Raw genomic sequence first — 17,610 nt, 5'->3', positions numbered from 1 at the left:
GGGGTGGTGCAGAGCGCGTGTAATTTATTGTTCCCGCGCCTCGTATCGGCACGACAAGATGTCAACGGGTCATCAAAATCCACATAAAACCCACTCCTGCCCGTCGGAGGCACTCAGTTTGTGTTTCTTTCGCATAGATCTGATCGTGACCTTTTTCTCGACGATATTACGTGTATGCTTATAGCGAATATCGAATATAACGAAGGTATTTTTGTATCCCATGCGAGTTCTTTATAACGACGCGCGACTGTATTTAGTGACGCGTTCTAAAAGCGTATTTGTGGTGGTGTAGAGCGCGTGCAATTTATTCTTCCCGCGCCACGTATTGGCGCGACAAGATGTTGACGGATCAGCAAAATCCACAAAAAAAAAACCGTTGCTGGCCCTTCGGAGGCACCCAATTTGTTTTTCTTTCGCATAGATATGATCGTGACTTTTTTTCCTCGGCGATATTGCGTGTTTGTTTACAACGAATATTGGATATAACAAACGTATTTTCGTATCCGATGCGAGTTCTCTATAACAACGTACGACTGTATTTAGTTACTTGTGTTCTAATATATTTGCCTTCCTTCCCGGGATTTCGCGTGACTGATAGGTTTTTCGCCGATTCCGGAGATGGTGGGATCAAAACTGCATGGGCCGATTTCGTAGACTATAATCTGCGGTTGCGTGGTGGGGGCGCATACGCGTTCGCCATGAATGAGAGCCTATGGCGAGAGTGTGTGGAAATCGTGCGTGTGTAATGGGACCGAAGTGCATAGGAAGCGTCTTGCCGAGCGCATTGACTATGTTGCAAAACGCGGTGGAGAGCACGTCACTTGCGCGGTAACGACACAAAGCCTCTGCGATGGGCGTAGAGCTCATTTAGAAGAGTTCATCTAAGTAGGTGGGAATAGAGTTCGTTGCGGCATAGTTATAAACAAAATACATCGTGTGTCTCTTGGTGTATCGTCTAATTGGAATGATTCAATAAAATTTCGCTTTAATGTAGAGAACATGAGGGAGAGAGAACAATAAAGACTGGGATGTTGTCTATATCAAGGATAGCTCCGGTTGGCTACCCTATACTGTGGAAGGGGAAGAGGTGTACATGAAAGATGAGAAAATATAATAAATAATTACTTCGTGCGTACCTTTTTAAATAAGGTGAGGATGAACAATAGAAGACTGGGCGCTGTCACAACAGGGCGCCACATCGTCACACAGTGGGATACCAGCAAATACGTTGGACATGGCATAATTTTTTTCTCATGTGCATGGCGTGTGCTTATCACCGAGTAGAAAGCGCGGGAGAGAGCGGAGCACGCACACACAGAAAACACCTTCTCAAAGAAAGTCGAAGCTCTCAGTCCAGAGATTCGTTGGCGTTATTCCTCAGGGCTATTCTGTTAAACTCCGCCCAAGTAGAGGAAAAGAAATGAAATGGGAAACTGGTCTACTACCCTACACCGGGGGAAGGATAAGGGAAATGAATAGGGGAGAAAAAGCAAGCAATACGCACGAAAAAGAAAGAGGAGGTGGGGAACTCTTGGGAGTTTCAAAGGAGGAGGAGACAAACGAGAGGAAAGACAGGGAGGTTAGCCAGTGTAAGTACCGGCTGGCTACCCTGTGCTGGGGAAAGGGGTAAAGGGAATAAAAGGCTCTCCAACATACTCGAATGTAGAAAACGTATAGACGGGCCAACGCTGTCGCGATGCGACTTCCTGCGTGCGCTGCAATGAGAACAGCGGCAAAGAAGTCATGATGTTGTTCAAGCACATAAAGCATTATTACCAAGATTTGAATTATGCAAAGTGGATGTTAGTTACTCTCCTTGGATGTTAACAAGTCCTAAAATATAATTATCGGTCGATGGGATTACATCTGAGAGAGACATGTTCATGGTAGCCGCACATCAACTGCACTCTTCTAAATTTGCTCATTTACTCTGTGTCATAAAAGTTCCTCGACCTCAGCATTCGTCGTTCCGCATTTGGCGCTAGAGCTAACATTTAAATTATACCGAGAGACATCTTCCACCGTGGCAGAACTGTTTGCAATCCTGTGTGCTCTGTTTCATAACATCAGAAAAGAATGCGCAAAAATGGCTTATAGTTAGATATTCGCAAGCCGTTCTCACATTACTACAATGCATTAAGAAAAATTCTTTGAACACTTTGCTATTGTAGGAAACGCTCAAAGAACATACAAAAGCAAGCGCAATGAATCACGTAATTGCACGGATACCCGGGCACTGCAATATTCTAGGTAATACTGCAGCGGACGCAGCTGCGAATCGGGCGCACAATAACGCAGATACGATCAATCTTCCCCTTTTGTGTAGTGAAGTTCGTCTGCCCCTGAGACAGATATCCTGTCGTCTCAGCAAAACTAGCTGGTTTGATCAGCAATCTAAGAACTCAGAGTTACACTTTATAGATCCATATATAAACCTATCATTTCCGGAAAATCGAAGAGAAAATAGAAAATTTGAAACATTGATGCACCGCCTGCGGCTTGGTACTGCATTTACGAGACACTTCTTATACAGGATAAAATGTGCCTTTAGTCCGCAGTGTGCTTAATTGTGGCCGTCCAGACGAAGATGTGCATCATCTCCTCCTCGAGTGCACGAAATACGATCCACAAAGAAGGGTACTGTGAGGAAATTTGTTGATATTAGACAGAAGACCATTCACCTTAAAAAAGATACTTGGCCCATGGCCAACTGCGGGCCTTCAGAAAAGAGCACTTTTGCTCTGGAAAAAAAAAAGTACCTTGTACTTTATGCCTTACACCAACATTTTGGGGAAATATTAAGTTTCAGTTGATCCTAATAAGCTGAATGAGTGATATAAATGTTGTTCTGGGTTCAAAATTGATTTCTGTGGTGATCGTAAGTTTTACGCAATGTGTAATTGTGTTCTGTGCTTGCAGTCTAACTACACATGTTGTGTGTTTTGGCTATTCAAAATATTTGACTTCGTATATGCGTATGTGTACTGAACTCATTCACAAAACTTTGCAATTCATGTAGAGTTGGACTGTACAGTTATTCACCTGGTGTTCTACTGAGTGCCATATGTTGTGACATTATTCTCCCTTTTTGCGCATATTTGTTTCCTTTGCTAAGTGACATAGAGTAGCCGGTGCAGCCATAAAGGCGCCAACCTCTCCTATTATTTATTTCAATAATAATAAAAAAAAAACATGTTTGATAATTTCCTTGCTGCCGCAGTCATTAAAAGCAGCTGTTTCGTGCTTTCTGATGCAGTGAAAATTCGGCGGAACCCATCTCACGGTCACTGTCGATGGCAATGCGTCTGGCATTGAATTAATATAGCGACACAACGTATTGTCACCGTGGAACGAGTTATGTATGATGCGTGTACTGTAGCGAGCTTCCGATTTCGCGATGTGATGGTGATAATTATTTATTGGCATCCCCTTTGAAACGGGGCAGTGACAAATAGTCCCCTAGCATGCCTAATTTAATCAGGTATGCTATACATGTTCTGAATTCTAGCATTTTTGTATAGGTGTCCTTAATCATTGTTCTCTTCCTCAAAAGCTTTTTCTATCTACCGTGTACCGCTACCGATGCCTCTATCGGATCCTGTCGTATCAATAGCTTCCGTGCTTTTTTCCACCTATGCTCTAAACGTAGCTTGCTTATCTCGACTGCTGTCCGGTTGATGCTTCCGTCCTCTTTAAATCCAAAGATCACTTTCCCAAGAGCACTCGGCGCCATCTAGCATCGCCGCGGCGAAGCCTGCGCATGGTCTCCGAAATACAGGGCACGCCGGTGCTTGCGAATGCTGAGAAACGCGTCATGCGGCAACTGGGCTCCTGTCTCGTTATTCTTTACGGACACGCTGCGCCATGTAGTGGCACTACCGAGAAGTCCGCGCGTGCCTCCGAGACTAGAATCGTAAAGCGTCGGTTTTTGTGAACGCTGAGAATTGTTACATTTGCTTGGCCGCGCACTCAGTGGCACATAGTGACCCAAGTTGGCAAAAGGTTGGCTGAGGAGCGGCACATACCCATTGCATTCATGGCGCTGTTGGTGTGAAGGAAGGAAAGAGAAAAGCAGAAGGCAGGGAGGTTAACCAGAGTAACGTCCGGTTCGCTACCCTATACCGGGGGAATGGGAAAGGAAAAAAAAGATGACAGGGAGAGAGAGGAGGGAAGGAAAGAAGAAAACTAGCGGTGAGTTCGCTGACGCGTCTGGTCTAATAGAAATTGCACTAATAGTCACAGACGTTCACACAAGCCCATCGTCTTCAAGAAGCACAAAAGTGCCTTCACCGCTTTTTGGGCCGACGGGCGATGGGGGCGGTGTTCCAGCAGCACCTGCACAGAAAGCGGCCGATTGTCCAGTTTTTGGAGAGCGTTAGCAAGTTCTTGTCTTTCTGGGGCATATCGTGGGCATTGGTGTGAAAGGTGTTCATTGAAAAGCGGCACATACCCAATGCCTTCTTGTGGCGCAGCCTACTAATGTGTCGGGTTGCAGTTCTTGAGGAACCCTCCTTGTGACGCGAGTTTGATTACGTTCGGCAACGGAGAAATTTAAGGGATCTTTTTCTTCATTGTAGAGCGGCACATTCTCGGTGGCACATACCTAGTAATCCAAGTTGCCATCGAATAATCGCATTGTAGACCAGCACCGACCGGGTGGCACATACCTATAGTGCTCCAAGTTGGCGTCAAAGAGTTTCTTCGAACAGCGGTGCCTACCTAGTCCTGCATCTACAGTGACCTATGTCGGCGTCCAAGAGTTGTGTTGAAGAGCAACACGCATGTATACCGAATGACACATACTCAGTGACCCGTATTGGTCCGATGATCGTTTTCGAACCCTGTTCCCTCAGCACAGCAGCCCGATGCAATAACCATTTGACCACGGGCAACCCGGTGACCCAGGTAGACGGGAAAACGGTTAGATACAAGCATATAGATACATAGTTGCCCCCCAGAAAGTGCGTGAAGCACCCTAAGAATGCTCGAGCATTAAAATCCAAGGATTTCGTGAAAGCGGCGCCAAGCCAGCCAGGTAGGCCTGAGTCAGCCACTATGGAGGGTGTGAATTGAGTAGGAAGTGGATGCTTTAGAGTGGTAATGTGTGGTCATTCTCGTATCGTGCGTAATGTATGATATGTAGTGCAGTGTATGCGTAGGTATGAGTTCCTCAGTGAACTGAAACGAGGCACCTTGCTTATACTTGTTGAAAATAAGGGGTAGGCTATGCATAATGTGTAAGCGATCTTCAGAGTGTGAGGGTCATTTGAGGTGTTAGCACTAAGTTATACGTATACTACAAGCGCTGCGTGGTAGGTTTTATATAACTGTGCTGTACGGACTGTGCATAATTCAGCCCGCTTTATTTGGAGAACGATACCCGCCACTGAGATAGCATTTAGTGAAAATCGACCCAACACTTATGGGCAATATGCATGCGAAGATAAAATTTTGTGAATAAATTGCACGAGAAGAAAGAGGGTCAACCGAGGAGCCCGTTTTATATTTATCATATCATGAGAAGCCAACAAACAAAGACACCAAGGACAACATAGGGAAAATTACTTGTACTGACTAACTGAACTAAATATATGATAAATATCATTTCTAATCTAGTTCAGTTAGTCAGTACAGGTAATTTTCCCTATGTTGTCCTTGATGTCTTTGTTTGTTGGCTTTTCATGATGTGAATAAATTGCAGGCATTCGTAAAAAAAAAAAAAAAAACAAGAAAAGCTTTTGACGAGAGCTTTAAAGAGTTACGAAACAGTTATCCGCAATGATTCTCAGTGTTTCAAGATAACCCTATTCGTCACACCGGGTTCACATTTGGTAAAGTTGGTGGCTTTGAAGTGTAACGTTGCGCAAAACTATAACGTTTTGTGGTTTAAGAGCTTTGCAGATTACTACCGAACATTCGTTTTCGCTCTGTCTTCATGGGTTGTACGATGTGCCCACAGTATGCTTAGCGAATTAAATGAGTCGCCTTGCTTTACGTGTATTTCATGAAATAGAGGGCAAGATCGATAAGGATGCTGTGCAGGCAAAATTAAAAGTGTGTGCCCTAATTACGGCTTTTGAAGTAAATTAGTTATGCAAGTGCTCCAGAACATTGAGTGTTTTAAGGATGGTGTAGAACGTAGCTAGCTGTACTGAAGCTGCAGCTTCAGTACATGCAAATTAAAAGTGTGGGTGAAGTACGCCCTCGACTAAAAATACCTTAAATGTTCGAAAGTGTTATATACGGGCAAAATTCTAAAGTGTGTGGTTTACTTACAGGCAGTTGAATTTCTTCATGCAACTTGCTCAAAAGTAACAGCTTCGCTGGATATTGGGCTGTGATTCTGCAAGGTTGCACAAGTTTACTGTCTTTTTTGTCCCTCTCCTTTGCTTCGCGGCCCATTCTGAGAAGTGGTTTTGTGCGCTCTGCGTTTCACAAATTCCCTGTAGTCATTCGCGCTGCTGCTGGGTTTTTATTCGAGAATTTGGAATTTGGAATTTGGACTCCAGCCGAATTTACGCCGTCATTGCTGCCACCGCCGCCGTGAGGCTCTATATGAAGTCCAAGTTCGATAAGATGTTCTCGCGCCCAATGTTGGAAGTCACGTGATAAAGGGCGAGCAAAAGGGGCGGGGGTAGAACGCAGTACCGTGATCAGTGATCAAGCGCGTGCTAGGGAAGTGGGGGAGGGGGCAGGTGAGCGGGTGTCTCCTCCCCTATCATGGTCGTGGCTGCGCATGATTGCCCGCGCGTCTGAGCGCGTACATCGCCCGAGTCCTATCTAGGAGGTAATCTTCGGCGGGTGCAAAGATTTGGTGAGCCGAGATGGCTGATATGGCTGCATTTTGCGCTGTCTTCACGCGCGCCTAGTGCTGGAGGTCGCGTAATCTCAATTTTCGGAGACGCCTTGAAGCGAGAGGCAGCACAAGCGTTCGCCGCAGCCTGTTTGCGCTTTACATAACGCCAGCGTTGTGAAAGCGAGTGTTCGTGGTCATCGAACGAGATCGGCTCATGTTTTCCTGTGTGCCCGTGACATCGTGCTTGTTAACTTTATTACTAAGCGAATGTTAACCTCAGTTTATCCGGCCGATAAGTCTACGAGCCTTACTTCGTGCAATTGTCTATAATACTTCGCTATCGCTGTCAATGATTCGCCTTTCCTGCGAAACTCACTTTTTGCGCGCTGCAGGGATGCAACATCTCCGACGTGTAAGTGCCGCGCGTGTGACGTCAATTTGTCGGCGGGGAGAGTGGCTGCTCCTGCGATATCAAGGGTGCGCGGGCTTTCGTTTGAATTTTCAGCTGTTTTCGCAGCGCAAATCGGTGCAACACGCAGTAGACAGAATCCTCACCTCGGTATCTAAGTACGGCGCTTGTCTGTTTTGCAATTCCCTAACCTTGTGAGGAGCGTTCTAAATAATTTAATTTGATTTAAGCGTTATACTAATATAACGAGTGCTTTTTTTTATTATGCAAACCTTTTAAAAATATATCTGTGACAGAATGCAGAATTCTAATCCTTGAACTCTATTGCTCGAAGGCGGGAACATTACTTGCACAATAAATCGAAAAGTATAATTGACGAATTCACAAAATTGCTGTGATTTACGGCTATGTTCATTGCGGCCCATATTGCAAATTACAAGTTATAGCTCGTGAGCATGATGTGCAGGGCGTGCCCTAATAGACGAGGATCGGGTGAGGCACACGCACACATACGGGATCGAGCGCCCAAGAACATCTAGCTGCATAGCCGATGAGTTTGCAAGTAGTTACCATTTTGAACGAATTCTGAGGACGCACCGGTTTCGATATAAGCACGGTAAGTCTTTCGGTTAAAATGTGCTGTCACTTTACTTACTTCTTTAACAAAACGCCGTTTCATGCATTGAAGAACAAAAGTAACTGGAACGCCAGTCTATTTCGTCGTACACTTTGTGAATGAATATCTCGAAACTGATGACCAAGGCGATGCGCCTTGCGAATGGCTACAGTTAGTAAATGGCAACAAGTGCCGTGAAGAAATTAGTTGCAAGCCTAATCAGCGAAATTTTTGTTAATGAGTCGATTATGCATTTCAGTTTCTCGTGCAAGTACTGTCCCCCTCTTGGACTAATCTAGCGCAAGCCACGGTCTGGCACAGGCGTTATCTAAAATTCTGGACACACACGCGCACACGCACGTACACCTGCTATATGGTGTTCCTAGCGCCTTGTACACACGGCTTGTTGAACGCTCATTTGCAGACATCATGAAATGTTTAAAAGCCCAGCTGTTCCCGTACATACACGGCGACATCGGCGCTGCACGCATTAGAAGCACGCGGTGCATCATTTATCGTCGACTGCGCGCGGGCTTCAGGTACGACCAGGTGTACCGGCGCGATGTAACTGCAACTACACTTGCGTATGTGCTATTTGGGAATGTGGGTTGTTCTGCAAGCCGCGATATACGCTTGCGCAACGCCAAGCACATATGCGTCGATATTGAGTTGGGCAACAACGTATACGTGGCGTGCGCGTACTTTTTTGGAAGGAGCACGGTTCTGCCGAGCAAGACTGATACATCAGTGAGAGTAAAGACGGCCGGAGGGTATATTATCTCGATTCCACCCATCCTGTATAGGCACCCACAGACACACACTCATACGAATTCAAGGTGGCTTTAAGCGCACCAGAAGTGCATTAGGAAGTAGAAAACGATTGCAAAAGGAAAATGTAGGGGCACAGTGCTTCTGGTGTACGATCGGTTCGGCATGCATAGAAGTTCCCTGAGCAAAGACTTTTATTAAAGGGCTTAGCATCAAATATTTCCGATCGTGGAATACCGGATGACAGCACTGGTAGTAGCGGCATCTAGCGACGCTTCTTTCAAGTACATCTTGTAAAGAATGTTTTCATGTCGCGTACTCAACACTCGTCGAATGGGGAAACAAATATGTATAGTTTGGCTCGAAAGGCGAAGAATTGATAGCGATAGCAAATTATTAAAGAATTGCACGAAGTAAGGTTCGTAGTTTTATCGGCCTTATAAACTGCAGTTAACATTAGCTTACCAACTAAACAAGCAAGGCACATGCGCGCACAGACAAACATGAACAGATCTGACCGTGAGCACTCGCTTTCCCAACGCTGACGTGTTGAGGAGCGCCGGCAACGGGGAGCGCGCGTACTTGTCCCAAAGCGAACGTTTCCTGGTGACGCTCGCTTTCCGCGTCTCCAAAACTCAGATTACGCGGCCTCCCATACTTTGACACGCTAGAAGAGAGCGCGCATGTAGCCACCAGCCATCTCGGCTCGCCCCTGCGTGATCGCTCTTCGCCCTGGCACCCGTAGAAGATGGCCTCCAAAATGCGGCGCAGGCAGCGGCTATGTATGTACCGGGCCCCGCGGACGACCACGGTTGTGCTGGAGGAGGTGGGTGCCTTTCTCATGTAGCTCAGCTAGATCACGTAGCGTGAGCTACATCAGTTGAACCCCGACTTCGTGCGCACTTAAAGACGGCGCTCGTCAAGCCACCATCCTTGTCTGCTCTCCTTCGCATGCTTGCCCTCGCACCATTATGCTCGCACTTTATTCGGGACAGCAGGACGACGGCGAAAATTCGCATGGAGGGCCCGTGCAGTTGCTGTCGCAATGAAAAAAAAATCAGTGTAAATCAGTGATTATGGCTGCCGACGCCTTCACACCAGCAGCTAGCAGAACATGATCATTGCAAGTTTAGCTCTGAAGGCTCTAGCTGAACTCAGCGTCACAAGATGGCGCCACCAGGCGTACCAGAGGCGCCAAGCGAACAACTGAGAAGCCTCAGATGTTCTGTAAACGGCAATGGTTCTCAGACAGACTAAAAAGTTAATGAGTAGCATTAGCGAACTGGGTGCACAGCAAGAAAGAGGCCTTTCATTTACCTGTGCTGCGACAGGCTCGTCACTCCATTTAATTCATTGCCGCAGTCGGTCACGTTTTCGTTGCCTTTGCATCCATATCTCATTAGAGTTATCTGCCTAAGCTCTCTTTATCTTGCGTGTGTGCTCTCGTCGAAGGAAAAGGAAGAAACGAGCTGCATGTTAACGATTATGTCGCTACAGATGCTTTACAACTGCAGTTAAGCATAGGATATGGCAAACCACTGCAATGCAGTCGAAACCCGCGATAACGAAATCCCGGAACAACGAAATTCTCGCGACAACGAAACATTTTCGTATCCCCGGCGAACGCCCATAGGATTCAGTTCATTTCGTACCTCTCGGCAACGAAATGTATACGGCAACAACGAAATTTGCCGGAACGTAACTCCGCACATTACTTACTCGCGTAAGGCTATCATGCTCCAAAATGTGCTCAAATGCGATTGTTCTGCACTAAAATTGCGTAAAATACCACCACATTACACTTGTGTGGGCGCCGCCATTTTTGATCACAAGAACAACCAAGTGCCAGAAGCGATCAGTGCGCTGGAAACACGTCATGGCCGCCATCTTGTTTGTTGATCGCCCGTTTGAAGTGGCACGCATGTTGCTACCGATATGTGACGACGGTTTTTGCATGCATACTAGGCGAGATCGTGGATCGTTGTTCGAAACGCACGTTCAGTTTGCGTTCCCTGCGGCTGACGACTCGGCGAGGCCTAGACCAATCGTGTGAGGCGAAACTGAACGCAAACTGAGCGCGCATTTCCAACAACAATCGCCGATCGCGGCAATGCACTAGGTAATGTGCGCCTCGGTGAGAAAAATGCAGCGATAACAAGGAAATCCACGTCCCACCGACATGGAATTGTTCATGGCGCCTGAGATGGCGCTCGCAACATATATGGAGTGTCACGTATCGGGCCATGATTGAGCGATTGTCCGGGAATGCGCATCCCTTGCTTCAAGAACGCTGGTTTTGCTGCCACCCGACAGGCATGGCGTGCGGATTCGGCGCCAGACGTAGATTTGCGCGAAAGGGTCGTTATCTCCATCGTTTGCCTTCAGGTACACGTGGTACGATTACTTTTGCTCTCGGCACCGGACGTGTAGGCGCCTACGGGAGCGTGCGCTGGAGAAATGGTGCTGCATGCGCTGTTGCTCTGCGTCCGGTGCCGAGTTACGCAAAATCTCGCAAAAGTGATCGTACCTCCGAAAGAAATTGACCGATAATATTGCGCTTTGGCAGTATACGGACACTGCTGGTCTACGCATGCGGCACACTTTGTACTGTCGGCAGTGCGGTTGTATATCCTCGAGCAAAGCTTGCAAAGTAAGCTAACGGAATTTTGACAGTAAAGTTTTGTTCTGCGGTGCATTACCTATCTGTGCTGTCTCTTTTTGCAACAACAAAATTCTCGCGAAAGCGAATCATTTCGCGTTCTTCGCCGATTTTGTTATTGCGAGGTTCAACTGTAATAGCTTTAGGTCTTCTCTGATTAAACATGGTGCCATAGCATGGCCCTATCAGCGTTGTTGCTGCCGTGTTTCATAATGGGTAATGCGTTTACGGCCACACCCGCCGCGGTAGCCTGACGGCTATGGTGTTGCGCTGCTAAGCACGCGGTCTCGGAAGCAAATACTGACCGCGGCGGCGGAAATTCGATGGAGGCGAAATGTAAAAGCGACCGTGTCCTGTGCATTGTGGGCAGTTAAAGATCCCCTGGTGGTCAAAATTAATCCGGACTCCCTCACTACGGCTTGCCTCACAATCAGATCGGGCTTTGGACACGTAAAACGCCAGCATTTATTAATTAGTTTACGGCCAAGCTAAAGCTATACTCTTGATTGATGCGCAAGCGACAGTCAATTGACGGGCGATTTTAGTCTTCCTCCATATATATGCGATAGACGGAGGAGGACTAAAATCAGCGGGTAAACCTAATGGAGCGCGGCAGGCGGATGTCGTTCGATGGGAATGCCGAGTCATTGGCTGGCGCTCTTCCAGTTGCGCCCTGGGACGCTTATTCGAAGACGATGCAGCGAGCGAGTGCATGCAGGGGAGGCTCGCGCCGCATTCGCGGGGTGCCCCAGTCGGTGGGCGGCAGCGACAGGTGACTTGTCGGAGCCAGGTGCATTGGACGCCGCTGGCAGCCGGATTATTACCACTGCGGCATCGGCTCGCAGACGCCGTCGGTTCCTGCCGGCTGCTCGTCTCAGTGCTGGCTGGCTCGTCGGGACCGTCCCGTGGTATCGGCAGCACTCTGCATGCACGGCTTCACGTAACTCAGGATAGATCGCAAGAAAAAAAAAAAAAAAAGCAGCACTGGAGCGTTGCACGAGGCACGGCACCGGCTGGTTGTTAACAATAACGCGGAGAAAAAGCAGGAAAAGAGAGACAAGAAGGTTAACCAGGCGCACGTCCTGTTAGTTATACGTACCCTATGTACATGCATAAGGAATGAGGCAAAAAGGCGAACAAAAGACAGGGACCAGAGTAATGGGCGATTCTTTAGGTATACTGGTCTTGCAAGTCTTGCTTGCAGTTGTTGAACCATTTCAGCAGGTGTTGCACTTCAATAGTTTCGCATATAGGGTGGTGTGGTGGCAACGTGGTTCGTTTTAAAATGTGTAAACTTCAGGAAAAGCGAGCCTTAGCGCAGGATACATGCCTGGCTCATTCTGTATAAGCATGGTACCGGCAGTGAACCGCCGTGAACTAACTGTTGACCCGTTAACGGTGACCCGTTCAACAGGCCATTCTACATAGCATTATGAAACATAGTTCCAGCGCACATTTGGACAAGGACGAGGAGAGAAAGACAACACGAACGCCGGTGTTGTCTTTCTCTCCTCGTCCTTGTCCAAATGTGCGCTGGAACTATGTTTCATAATGCTAATCATAACCAACTAGCCCAGCTGTCCATACTTAGCATTCTACATAGCCAAAGTAGCGCTTAGGAGTGCCAAGGTCATAATTAATACTATAGCCCTCAATGCGGCGATAGCTGATGATAAAAATTTCGTCAAGCGTCTCAGCTCGAACACGCAAAATGCAGCGGCTCCAGTCATTTTAATGTTACCAGAGCGTGTCTCAACTTTCTCCCTGCAACTCGTCGTGTTGTTACGCCTATTCGAAAGCGCTGGGTACACAACAGTGGAAAGCCGAGCATCCGATCTCCGGCTTTGGTTTTCATTCTCGGGGTTCACGCTGTGTGCGCGAATGCATGCAAAAGGGCGCACCGGGTGGGCAGCGAGAAAAAAACGTGTCCATTCTCGCGGGAAATCCGGAAATCCGTTGTTCGCAAGAGCGGCGCGCGCTGGACGACGACGCGCCGGATATCCGGGTTTGGCTTCCGTCCGCCTTTTGTAAAAGCGGCCGCTGTCCTTCTGGGCTGGGTTCCTTGGCGGCAACGGGAGGAGAAACTGCAAAGTTTACACGCAGTTTGTGTATGTGGCCGTAAAAAAGAAAGTAAAGAAGTCCACAGCGGTGCACCCCGTTTTACAGCGAAGCTGTTAGCCTCTCCTTGGTCGGCACTTTTCGGGTTCATGCATGCCCGTGGGCGAAAATGTGGGCCGATTGCGGTGGTAGTAAAATACCGAGCCGACCCGTGGTGGAGGTGAAGCAGGCTTCAAGCGCTCAGCGAAGTGACGCGAACAGTGCAATACATTCTTTGGAATCATGCGCACAACATACAGAAAAACATTCGTTTCAATAAAGAACAAGCACAAAACAAGCGCCCGAACCACATAACTGATGATAAGGCGCTCCTGATAACAATGCGAAGCACTTAATTAGCCTTCACCGCATATGTTTTCCGGACAAGATTACTATTGCACAAGTTGCCGCGGCGACGGCAGCTTGTGACGTGGGTAGTGACGTCAATAGTCTTTCGTATATACATGAACCAGCCTAGCAACTGATTCCATTGTTGTTGCAGCCCTTTATGGGTAGGCAACGCATGGTTAGGACTTCCAAGGAGCAGCATGAATATGAGGAGCGGCAAATTGATAAGAAACGGAAATACGACAAGCGGCGACTTGCTACCAAGATTACCATTTCTTCCATTCCTACAATTACTTTAAATTACCATTATTGCCATTGCTCTAAAGCAATAAAGCCTTGCGTACGCCCCCTGGCAATTGTAGCGCTGGTTTTCGACAGCTTCACTGGGCATCCACTTTCGCAGGGCTGGGATGGCGAGTAAATCCTTTTTTATAGTGAAGCTGTACATGGCTAGCCGATTTGCCCGTCCTTCCGTCTGTCGCCTGTACACAGAAAACTAACCCGGTGCAACCCTGTGCGCATGCGCGAAAAAGGAAGGGAGAGGCGCAGGATTGGATGTACCAGTAGTGACGTCATTGCTCTCCGTCGCAGCCGAACCAGCACCCTCTAGAGAACTTAAGGCCCTGACCTACGTCACGCAAAAGAAGCTCACATAGAAGTTCTGTGCAGCGTGCTCTGAAGCTACGAGCAGCGCAGCTGTGTTGAAAATGAGGTGTGGAAGACCTAGTGGACGACGACGGCGATAAAAATTCGATTAGTTCCGGGAACCCTGCCGCTCCTTGGATAGCTTCTGGGTTAGAAAAATCCTGGCATGCTGCGTAACATGCTTCCTAGCGCACTTTTTTCTAGACGTGAATCGTGCATGTAGTCTATGCGCTTGCGTGTCCCGCAAGCCTTCATTGCTGCGGAATGTGGATTACGTTCATGTCAGGATATGCCTAATAAGTGCTGCGTGCTCAATTGCTGGAGCAATTACACATCGGGGCCGAAAAATCATGTGTTCATGTTTCCGCAAGATGAATGGCAGAATATTAGGTGCCAGTGATAAGGCAAAGAAGAAAAAACTGGAACTCTGCGGAATAAAGCAGCTGTTTCTTTGTAAATAGTTTCTCGAGTATGTTTTGTATCTCCATTGCTAAACTCATGTGAGGTGTCGTAAACATGTGAACTGTTTGTAATAATGCCTCGAAAGCGAAATTGTTCGTTTAAAGCCTAATCTAGACAGGAATAAATACACGTGTTCCGAACATGAAGAAACACACACCAATGAAGTTGTCATGAGATATGTGTTATTGTGCAGTGCTAATATTTCGTTGAAGAACTTTTGTGGTCACATGAACAGCAAACTCTTTGATGCCGACGGTACATCAAGGCAAAGAAGCTACTCTGCAGAAGATGGCAGCACCGTGACTTCTCAACATAAGCCATGCTCTCTGTCATCATGTACCCGGAATTCATTCTCATTCCTGAGCTTGAGCCATTTCATTTTTTTTATGGATGGGCTTTTTAATGAAGCCGCGCGAAAATAGTTTTGCATAAATAAAATAATCTTGGAATGCCCTGTGGGCCATCTGTTCAACTATGCCTTAAAAAAAAACAATAACTGCGCTCCGGTTAACGTTATCACGTAGGTGTGCGATCCCTTCATTCAACCCGTATCCCCAAGCGCGCCACCGGCCTCTTCTCCGTGACGTCACTCGCCGAGCGCTCAGGCCTTCTCTTGTCTAGGGGGTGTTGGCCGAGCGTCCGTGCAGCAGTTTGTCTCCAGCTGCGAAATGGGTAGGCCATGCATCATACATAGTCCTGAAGAGCAGGCAGCTTTTGATCAGCAACGCCGCGAGCAGAACTGGGAACATGCTCATCTACTCTGTGCCGATGCTGCAGCCCGGGCACAAGAACAGGCTTGTACAGCCCAGCGCAAGCAGCAACTGCGTATCGAGGACCCAACAGCCTAACAAGCCGTGGTTAATCGTTGGGAGGAACCCAATGATAAACACCGGGGCCGCACGTTTGGGCTTCGCTGGTTAACCATTTGTACAGAGTGCTTCGGTTATGACCTTCTTTTATTTTGTCGTTAAAAATTTATAAATATCCACTGTGGCATGTAATGCAATGCTATCTCCTAAGCTACAGATTACTCTGAAGCGGACATTATTTGCATGAGAAATAAAAATGAACATTTTAAGAAGTAACGAAGTTTCGCTGATAAAATTGTAAGCTAAAAACTTTAAAAGATAATGTAATTTACAAATTGTAGCCCGTGATTTCGAAAGTCATATATAGTTAGAAGTAATTTTCAGGATGATACCAATTTCGAGGTGAGTGTCCCCAGAGTGTGCGATGAGATGCATTGGTGCTCCAGTAAATTTCCAGCTTCTCTGCATAAAAAGACGTTTTGGAAGAGAAAAGAAGAAGTGATGAACAATAGTTCATATTTACCGCAAGTTTGACAGCAATTTTCTCAAAAGCGATGTTAGTTTCAAAATTCATTCCAAGTGCATGTGCCTTGTGAAATCACTGACTGCTTCAGCTCGTATTTGCGCTAGAGCAACCAGTTAAGTTCATTAGTGAAATTATGTTAATTGCTTCTGAATCTTGATTTCTAGTGCAAGTAATATCCCCCCCTTCGAGTAGTCCAGCTCAACTATTATGTTTGTGCTATATGCCACAGGCGATTTTAAAAAATCCTGTTAACATTAAAGAAAAAAAAAACACCCAGTATACGCGGAACTTTGTTGATCCTTTAAGTGTATCCTTACGTGTTTTGTTGTAGGTATGTGATGACCTTGTGGTCACACCCTGGCGAATCTGCGGTTAATTTGTTAATCTGTTGAGGAATGTACGGGTGACAGGGCCTAGGTAAGGCAGAATGCCCTCTGGGCCTTTAGCCTTGCAATCCTAAAGCTTTACCGTGCCTAAAATAGCGCTAAATAAATAAATAAATAAATAAATAAATAAATAAATAAATAAATAAATAAATAAATAAATAAATAAATAAATTGTAGCTTCGCTTACACGAACCCGACGCGAGCGGGTCAATTCAGGACTGAGAAATTCGGCTGACCTAAACTAACCCGAACATATCTGTATGCATTTGGTCAAACGATATAAAACTCACTCCTCACTGTCGGGTCACTGAGCCCGTCCCAACGCGCTCTATTGGGGCGGCCCGCAAGTGTTTGCGGTAGCTAGATTTTGGCCGGATTCCAAACTAGATTTCTTCATATATAAGACGAGAGACCAATCTAGACCGGGAGGCTATAGTACTTGTTCTTTTTACGGCGAAGACTGCATATGGCTGGCCGATTCGTCCGTCTGTCTGTCTCCTGTAAACGGAAAACTCCTCTGGCGCAACCCCATGCGCATGCGCGAAAAAAAGAGAGAAGGAAAGGCGCGCGATTGGCTGCGCCTGTATCGTCGTTGCTCTCCGTCGCAGCCTAGCGCGCGCGCAGCAGTTTCTCTCCGGCTCCGAAATGGGTATGCCACAGGTCATACGTACTCCTGAGGAGCAGGCAGCTTTTGATGAGCAACGCCGCGAGCAGAACCGGGAACGAGCTCGTCTACGCCGTGCCTGTGCTGCAGCCCGGGCACAAGAACAGGCTCGCGCAGCCGAGCGCAAGCAGCAACTGAGTACCGAGGATCCGGCAGCCTTCCAAGCCGTCGTGTAATGAACCATCGGGATTAACGCAGTGATGAACACCGGGCCCGCACGTTTCAGCTTCGCTGGTTAACCATCTGTACGGAGTGCTTGGGCGCTGACTTAAAAAATAATAATAAATGCGTTTTTGCCAACACGATAAATGTCCCATGTGTGACCCTTGCGACACCGCCGCGCCTATTACTAGTTTATTTAGCCATATTGCCAATACCGAGGCAACTGCCAACAATGTCATTTCGTCTGGCGGGAAGTAGCCGTC

Source organism: Dermacentor andersoni, chromosome 5, assembly GCF_023375885.2.
Source record: "Dermacentor andersoni chromosome 5, qqDerAnde1_hic_scaffold, whole genome shotgun sequence".
Classification (NCBI taxonomy): Eukaryota; Metazoa; Arthropoda; class Arachnida; order Ixodida; family Ixodidae; genus Dermacentor; species Dermacentor andersoni.
This window is presented reverse-complemented; position numbering follows the sequence as displayed.